Here is a 10,160-nt window from a genome sequence, read left to right on the forward strand (position 1 = left end):
TTAAGCATTGGACTTGATGCTCTTTGAGGGTCCCTTCCATAGGGCCTCTGCTTGGTCTGACAGATGCTTCTGCCATTTTCCCATTAACAGGGTCAATCAGTAGCAAAGTTAAATGTGTTCCCAAGAAATATGCACAGCCACAGGCAGATCCACACAGGGCACAGACACAGCTGGTCATAAGATCAGTGTCAGACAAGGCTCTGCCCTCAGAAACTCCTACACTTGAAACTCACACCAGACACATGCACACATGGCCACATTCCCTAATCCTCTTGGGCTGGCAGAGGCAAAAATCACTGGTGCAGCACACACACCACAATCCCCAGGGTCACCACACACATACCCATTCATGGATTTCCCAAGCACCACAATGGCCCCTCTGCCCACCTGGCACCCCTACCCAGCCACCTTTACCTACCCCACAGCTCCCTAATAGCCAGCTGCTCCAGCTCTGTGCTCACTGGGTACACACAGCACTAGTCCTACAGGCACACCACTCTTGTGAGTCCTCCTGAGGTAAAACCTCCAACAACCTGGTACCCCTGTCCAAACCCAGAATTTCCTACTTCTCACATGGGCCTGCTGACAGTTTGCCAGTGAATCCACACACAGACCCCACACCCCCAGCTGGGCATGCGTTACAACCTGCCCCAGAAAGCAAGGACAAGCCAGGTTCTTATTAATAGATCCTGTGGGGGAGATTAGAGTAAATGGCAGTGGATAATTAGTGTTTGTAAATATATATATATGTAGGATTTGTTTTGGAACAATTTGGTTGCAATGGAAAGCAGGAATGTAGCCATTTTGGTTGTTATTATCCATAGCAATACAAAAGCACAAAAAACAACAGTTAAGAAAATGAAAGAAAGAATAAAAGTAGAGCGATATAGAGTCTCTATCCATTGGATCCAGAAATTATACTTGATTGTTGCAATTTTGATGTCCCTTGGTCTAAGGGAAGGTCATAATCCTGTTAAAATTATGATCTTGATCTGACTAGGAAAGTTCATGAAATTCAAAGATTTGAATTCACTCAGGTGGGAATGAGCAATCTCCCCTGTGGCAAGGAGTTTTACACTGGATGATGTAATGCTGTGAGTCAAGAGTCCAAGTGGTTCCAGCTGCCTATTAAGTCAGTGCAGCTGAATCCATCATGGCCATCAGCAGAGATGGATACCTTCAGGCTACCTGTGAATGTCCCAGTACTTCCCAGGGAAGTTATCACAGCTGAATTCACTTCACTAAGGACAAAGAGAGAGTACCACAACCTACCTCACAGGGTTTGCCTCTTTATTTTGTGTAACACCAGATGTTAGACTGAGGCATCAGGTGTCCTCTCCACCTGCACCTGGGAGGCTACTTAGCGCCTTGGCAGTTTTTCCCTGATTGTTTGAGCCATCAGTATTCCACTCCCTCTTCCAGTGTCACTTGTGGATATATTCTTCTCCCTAGGCCTGAGATAATTGGACAATAGTGCCCCCTTTACCTTATCTCAAGTTCCCATCACAGTTCAAATTCCAGTTAGCAGGCATATTTGAGGAGGAGTTGGCTTATGTGGTCACAGGTGAGTGACTGCTTCTTTGCAGTTTGCTTTAGTGGACAAAGGTCCTCCAATAATTTTAGCAATATTTAAACCATCAGTCATTTCAGTCTCTCTCAGGTAGGTAGGTACAGGCACTTGCATCCAGCAGTCAGCCCCAGGTACACTGGGGCTGTGTTCCACGGTTCTGCTCCAGCCACAGGCAGGGAGCCCTTTCCATTTGTCTTACTCACCCCAGTAGCTGGCACTGAGTCCTTGCAGCACTGTCATTCATGGGATAGACAGTAGTCTTATGCAGAGAGATCATGAAAACATTTTTGTGCCCCTTTCTGTCTATTCTTTAACTTTCCTCTCAGATTCCCTTTCTGAGCATATTGATCTGTCTGCCCTTAGTTCAATCGACATACCTCTGAACTCCCAAAGTACCCAGGATCCTCACATTTGCATCCTTATCATCTGGAAAGAGCAGGTTGGCCCTCTTTGAAGTGGTTCCTGCAATTTTTTGGTAGCCCATCAGCTTGACCTGCAAGTTTGTTTTCTTGTAATTGCCTCCATTGTTTTTCTGAGGTCTGCCTCCTCCTTTTCTCTACCATTCTGCTTCACAAAGTCCTTTGTCCTGGTTTTGGCTGGGATAGACTAATTTTCTTCTTAATAGCTGGTACAGTACTGTGATTTGGATTTAAAATAGTGTGTTGGGTCTGGCTGAGACAGAGCTCATTCTCCCACAGCAGCCCTTCCAGTGCTGTGCTCAGCAGCATCGGTAGCAGGAAATGTGTTGGATAGCACACCAGTGCTTTGGCTACTGCTGAGCAGCACTGGCACAGCATCAGCACCCCCTCTCCAACATTCTCCCCACATCAAGGGGCTGAGAGTGGGGAAGATACTGGGAAAGGACACAATTAATTTAGGCCAGCTGACCTAAATAAATCCAAAAGGACATTCCTTACCATATGACCCCAGATGTAAAAGCTTGTAGGGGGATACAGTATGGGTAAAGGAAGGCAGTATAGAATGTAATCTTATCCCCCAACGAGTTGCAGCTGGACCAATTACTAAAGATTAGGAGCAGGCCTGATCTCAACAGGCCACACCTGTAGCCAATAAGAACAAGTGGTATAAAAGAGTGGATTGGTGGGATCTGGAGTCAGATGACTACTGCAAGGACCAAGAAGAGTCAGTGCTTAGAGGAACTGCCTGTGAGAAACATTGAGGAGGTATAAAGCTCTGGTGATATCAAATCCTTGCACTATAATGATAATAGAACTCTTAATATACGAGACAACAAAAGCTGACTGATGCCCTCAGAACATAAATTTTCATCACCTCAGAAAATTTGGTTCTTAGGGTGGAAGACAGAAAAGCACATTAACAAAAATATGTTAACATATTGCTATCTATTTTAGTTATTTTCTTCTGTGTTATTTATTTAAAGTTGTTCCACTACTACAAGCCTACTTTTGTACGTCATGTATGTGATCAACACAAGAGACAGCAGCTCAGTCCATATCTTCTCTGAATAGCTGGTCACCTGTTACCAGAGCTTGGTGAAATGAAAACCTGGACCTATATCAATTTGTGAATTGATACAGATATTAACACAAAACATATTAAGACCTTTCTTGTATCTAAGGCATTCTTTTCTTTAGAGATGAAGAAGAGATTGAAATATTGTTCAGCATTATGTCTTTCCCTCACTTGGAGAAAGAATCTTACATAAGGAAGTTGGCAACTGGATTTAAGACTCTTTACTTTTCTGTAGAAACCTTTGCTCTACATCTAGTCCATTTTTATGTGCATAAACTTATTGGAGAAGACATCATCAATAAGTATTAGCCACTTGCTTCTTATAAAGGATGGATTTTCATTCACCTGTACCAGAAGTTCAAAGTAGAAGCAATGAGATTCATCCTTCATAGACACATCCTCAGCCCTAATTGAGCTGATCAACTCAAAACTATGTACATTACTCAACCTATGAAAATGTTTAATATTTTAGAATGTCTACTCTAAAGATATTTCTCAGTTAATAAGGCAAGTAAAAAAAATAATGACAGTACTTATTAGCATAAGTAACTAAACTAACTCACGGAATATTTTTATTTCCCAAGTAATCAAACTTCTATTTGGTTGTTGTGTTTTTTTTTTTTTCCTGAAACATCTTATACACACTTAATTATTGTTTCTTTTTTTCATAAAAATAATTTCAAATAAATTTTATAGACTAAATTCTGATAACAAAAATCTTAAATATTGTTATGGGTTGGGAATTTTGTAGGCTTTTTTTCCTCCTCATTTATCTTGCCACAGTCTATTTCAAGGACAAGGGAAAAGGTAATTTTCTACCCATACCCATCTGTTTAGCACGTTTGTAGGCATGAAAGAGTAACTCTTAAGTTTAATGCCAACTCATGCAGAGCTATGTTCAAATGCCTTCTTCAGACTAATTTTTCTTAGGCATAATAATGCTTTAGTTTTGAATTTGCTGGGTTAAAACTAGCTTTCCATGCTTTGGGGTAAAACTGGGAAATATCAGTTAGTATTCATTGAGATAAGGTGATGCCAAAGAAGAGTTGTCATGCTTTGAACAAAGTGAGGCATAATAATTTCCTTAAGCCTTTCTAGAGATTCAATAAGTAAGGTGTTCCATATGGAATATTTTTCCGCATAATTTGCTAACTTCAAATATAAATTTTAAAATTATTAAGACTTCCTTGTCATTTATACTTACTCTAAGAATACAGTTGCCTTGAAATCTTTAGCTTAACTGGAAAGAAAAGAGTATGAAAATCTATTAGTATCTGGAGATCTCTTGTGAAAAGGGTCTAATATGACCATTTCTTACAAAGGAACATTGCAAAGTCTACCTTGGTGCTGCTTCCTGCTAATGAAAATGACTGTCTTAAAAAGTTATTTAGTGAAATTCTGTAAAAGTCATTACATTACTTGGCATCTAAAGAAGACCAAAGCAAATGGAAAAATCGCAGCCAGAATTAAGCTACAATTTAATCTTGAAACTAGTTTTGTAATGTGATGTCCTAAACTTTGTATATTTGAGCTAGAGGCAAAATTGAGGGTTTATTTTTGCTAGATTAAAGAAAAATAACACAGAAGAAACAACAGCAAGGACTTCAAAGACTGAGAAGATGAATTCACATTCGTCTTGCAACAAAACTGTGCAGATTAAGTGCTAGATGCAACTGACTTGCATACTGCTAAACATTCCAGGATATTCAACAGATTCTCAAAAATTATTGAAAAGGAATAAATGAGTACCAACTGATAGAATTGAAGGTATTAATAAAAGAGGTGCTCAAGGAGTAGGAATATTGATAGTAGGAAAGAAGCCATAAGCATACAGCATAGGGAGAAGGATTAGTGGGCTTATCCTGTGGGTTATCCACTAATATAAAAAGGTGCCTGAATTGCTCTCCCTCTATCTCATCTGGAATTTCTATTCCCCTGTAGGTGAATATATAACACTTTGGAAGCTAGGAGCACAAAATTAGGATTACTTAGATTTACATAGCAACTAGCCTGAATTCACAAGTGGCTTAGAGCAGCTGACTGAAAGTGTGAAATATTAAAATTGGGAAGTGGAATTGGGAGTTTTAGAGAGACCAGGTAAATAGAATGCAATTTAGACCAAAATTCATGGTATTTAATATAGGAAATGTACAGCTTTCTGATAAGCAGCTTCCACAAAAAGTATCAGACAGAAAGCTATGGCTTCTCTATGAGGTTGTACCTTCTAAAACTTAATGACATGTCTAGAAATGGAAAAGTGAGCTGAAAATTGTGGCAGGGAGAACTGTGTGTAGTGAGATATAAGAAAAGGAACAGTAAATGAGTAGCAAATTGTAAATTCATGCCATTGCTCCCAAGAGTTCTTAGAGTTACTATAATTACTATCTAATATGTCAATCATGAAGCCATATTTGCCCTTGCTGCTACTAACTATATTAACATCTATTGCCAAATAGCATAGATATATTGCATCTAATCAGAATAGCCCCAAAGCTACATCAGAAAAAGACAACAAAAGGAAAGAGAAACTATTTCATAGTGTAGAAGTGGAAGGGTATGTATGAGGTTTAACTCCTGTAAAGAGAAAACCAGCTAAAACAACTAAAATGCTTAATTACAAAATCAAATTTTAATCAGAGTCATCTGTCTGGTACTATGTTTGGGAAAAATACAGGTCCTGAAACCTAGGAAATCCCAAGTTCCTAGGCCACAAACTAATTTTCTGTTTATTTTCCCTGGATGTAATGGCAATCTTTAGGCATGCACTTCTTAAGTCTCTCTCTGTATTGTAAGTGTCATCTCTTTGAATGCTGAACAGCTCTGGAGGTTTACAATTTTGCTACATTCTGCTTTATCATGCAGTACTAACACTCCTAATCATGATTAAATAAACAGACTTCATTAATATAATATGTATTTCCTGCCAGTCCCCACGTCAAGAAGTTTTCTACACTCTCTTCACAAAAGCTATGCACCACAGAACTGGCTTGAAAGGTATGTGATATTAATATACATACGTACCTTCATGTATCTCCTTACACACTTAGGGAAAAGGTTCTTTCCTTCTAAAAGATGTTGCTGACTTCTTAATCACTTTGCCACAGTCTCATCTCTGGCAAGCTAGTGCTAGTGGATCCATCCACTATCCTGTATTTTTCATCCATATTGTTAGATAGTTGGTATACTTGTCAGCAAATTCCATTCTCCATTGCAGGAACAGGAGATGGAAGAAAAAGGAGAAATGCGTCTCTCTACCTAATCTACCATTTACCTCCATAAATCTGTTTTTCAAAAATATTAGTTCTGTGAACTCATTTTTTTTGGAGTAACAGTTAAAATTGTTTGGCAAAGATTGTTTGTTTGTTTGTTCGTATGGGTTGGGATTTTTTTGGGTTTTTGGGTTTTTTTGCTTTTGAACTATCCGTTTGATCATTTCAGTGTAATGAGTGGAACAGCTGACTGTATTCTTGGCCCACTTGATCACATATGAAATGTATAGCATTCCCAATGATATCAATTGATAGTTGAATAATAGTCTGAATTGGTTAAAATTATGTCATCTTTCTGCCTGAGGCATATAAATGATCCTGCAATAGTGTGCATACATTATGATAAAATCAATTTTTATTCTAGGGAAGAATCAAATAGATAATGGGAGTGGTGAACATATTAATCAATTTCAAGCAATAATTCACGGTTCAAGTATTGAAGAGGGAGAAAATTGTTTTATAGGTGCAAATACTAAGAAGTGGAATCCTTATTAACATTGTCTAATCTTTTTAGTTTGACCTCCATCATTTATCTGAACTGCATAATTTAAAGGTCAGGCAAATCTTCAAGTTTTCAAGTAAGAATACAGACCTTGACTTTCAGAACTTAAAACAGCCAAAACCCATTTTGGACAGTAGCCAAAAGTCTTGTCAGAGGGAAGGTTTTGATTTACAAGTGGTGAAAACTTTTGTCAGTCTCAAATGACTAGGTTATTGCCTTTGTAAGTGGGGATCTCTTAAACCAAACTTTTCCCTTTTGGTTTTTAGAGCTTCATCTGATAATTCCAATAGCCGAGATGTCAGGGCAGTTTGTGCGGTGTTCAGCAAGATTTCATGTTTATTGGAGCTATAGAAGACATTTATTGCTTCATACACTGGTATCTCTTTTGGGATTCTTATTGAAATACATGCCATTAAATCACCTTCCGCCAGTTGCTGCACCGATGGCTATGGGGCATCTGCCAAAAAGCAGAGGCTTAGGCTGAATATAATACCAAATTATTTAGTTTGACTCTGTTTTTCAGTATCTTTCAAGAAGAAAAAACACAAAAAATTAAATTCTAAAGTTTAAATTCCTTAGTCAAACTCCCAGTAATTGTTTTAGATATGCACAAAATGTCAGTTTCTAAAACAAGCAAAGTTTGTTTTGTGTATAATATTTATAGGTTTTACAAACTCAAAAGCAAAAAGTCTGTTCATTGAAATAAATACACTTTCTTGCTATGATTTAGAAATTATTCAGTTTGTTTCAGAATAAATTATTAAATGAACATTTTGAAATACTGAAGGTATAGCCCATGATACTGGTCAATGCGATATACTCATGACACATTTGGGAACACTGGAGAACTGGAACCCAAGATTCTCATGCCTACCTCTCTGATGTGTAATACCTTTCATGAGAGGCAAGATTGACAAATCAAAGATAAAACATACTTTCTGTTTCCCTTTTTTGTGCCATCTGAACATCTAGAGTAAAATACCACTTGAATTTTGTTTGGTCTTCATGTGATTTGATTTCAGAGAGAAGATTCTCCACTGTACTCAAAAGAATCTCTGTATCTTTTTATATAAATCTATGAAGCGGACTTCTGGACCTCCAGAAATCCCTTTCACACTAAAATATCTAATGATTCTTAGCTGAGAAACCATAGTGAAAAAATGCAATAAATTATTTTCAAAGGAAGCCTAATTATTGAAGCCAATAAAGTGATGACTAAAAAGATTACTTAAAAGAGTTGTGTAAGTCCTACATCAAAGTAAATTGGCATGGGTTTAAAACAGCTGATGAGAGAGTAAAGAATTAATGGAACATGGGAAAGAAAGTGAGAAGTGTTTAAAATGTTATAAAAGTTGATTCTCTCTAAAAAGTGTTACCAACATAGAGATAGTGGCTAGATCTCTCTCTTAGTGAACTAAATGCTGATCCAAGTTGCAAGGAGGGAATCTGCAAATCTTCTCACTGATTGTCATACAGCACGACACCTGCCACATAGAATAACCTATCTGTCATGGATATATAGAATTTAGACAACTAGCTTAATCTAAGTGTTTAGTTCATAGATAAATGAAGGGAGTGCTGAACTTGCTACCCAATTCAGTCAACATAAACCATATATATCCCTTTGCTTTTCCTAACTTTCAAGAGATACATGTGTTATACCAGAAGAGAGCACAAATGTAAAAAAGAACAGCTGATATATCCCTGGTAATCTAAGAAGGAAAACTTCCTTCTGATCTGAAGGAGAGGAAATGAAGTCTTGGAAGAGTGAAATACTTCCATGATGTATTAGATTAACCAAAGTTTATAAAGACCTGCAAGTGAAATCCTTAACTTTATTTTACTATCTTAGAAAAAAAAATCTATAAAATGTTTTGTTTCTTGTTGTTCTTCTCTTTACATTATGTCTTTAATATATATTTGGATTTCTTCTAAAATTGATTGGAAGACCACTTGCTGTCCTATCAGGTAAGTTTAAAAACTATTCTCAATTACTTCAAGAAATAGAAAAGTGAATTAATATACTTTATATCATATTAGTATATTTTCTCATTACACTTCTGAATGAGACACAATGAAAGCACATTTAACAATCCCCAAAGCACTACAATCTATTAAAAATCTTTTTTGAGAAATAGTTTAAATTGTTAATTGCATTTTAATTGTTTTACTGTTTACTTAGATTTGCTAAAGACTCTAACAGAATTAATCCATGGGAACTGGTAACTTTAAACACCTTCAGGAAACAAGCAGGTAAAGAATTAACTAATGTAATAAAATGAAATTAGAAATAGCCAATCTTTAATATCCTCACGTGATATCTGTCATTATTTCAGAGCAAGAAGTAACTTCTAGATCTCTATACCTAATTAAGCTTAAATACATTTTTCCTTTTTCTCTGCTTAGCAGAGACTTTGTGTGCATACAGGCTGAACTATGACATTGCAGGTTGGTAGGTAGCTGAACAGGCAAGACCTACCACACCTGTCTCTGTTCTCAGCTTAGTTGAACATATATTAATATATCTTTCTAGTAAATATTCCTCCTCTCCTGAAAGCTTTGAGCTTAAAAAAACTGCCTTTTAATGTGTCTCTGTCACAGACATCTTTTATGAAAAATCCTTTCTTTAGGATTTTTCCTCTTTAGAAGCTGGGCGTCTTCAGAAAACAAAATGTAAACATTGATTATCTGCTGCTGTAGAATGCAACAGGTGGATCTTTGATTGGCCCATGTTGGTTGTTTCTCATTAATGGCCAATCACAGCCCAGCTGGCTCAGGCAGAGAGTCCGAGCCACGGGTCTTTGTTATAATTTCTTCTTATTCTATTCTTAGGATTTCTTTAGAAGGCTAGCTTTGTTCTATTCTGTTAGTATAGTTGTTATATAACATATATCAGAAAATAATAAATCAAGCCTTCTGAAACATGGAGTCAGATCCTCGTCTCTTCCCTCATCCTAAGACCCTGTGAACACTGTCACATGTCTTTCTTTTTGCACTAGAATTAGATACAGTAAAATGATTAAGGGATTGAAGTTCCTGACATGCAAGGAGATGCTGAGACAGTGGGGCATTTCTAACCTCAGAAAGAGAAGGCTCAGATGCCTTTTATTGCTGTGGACAAATACCTGATGAGAGGGATTCAGAAAGATAAAATCAGAATATTCTCAGTAGTGCCCAGAGAAATACAGATTGCAACACAAGAAACTCCAGTTAAAAATAAGAAAATTTTTTCTTACTGTGAAGGAGGTCAAACAATGGAGCAGGTTGCCCAGACAGGTTGTGGAATCTCCATCCTTGGAGGTATTCAAAACCTCACCATACACTA

The sequence above is a fragment of the Melozone crissalis genome, unplaced genomic scaffold (genome assembly GCF_028551555.1).
Source record: "Melozone crissalis strain CALT ecotype California unplaced genomic scaffold, PUWL_Pcris_2 ptg000013l_1, whole genome shotgun sequence".
NCBI lineage: Eukaryota > Metazoa > Chordata > Aves > Passeriformes > Passerellidae > Melozone > Melozone crissalis.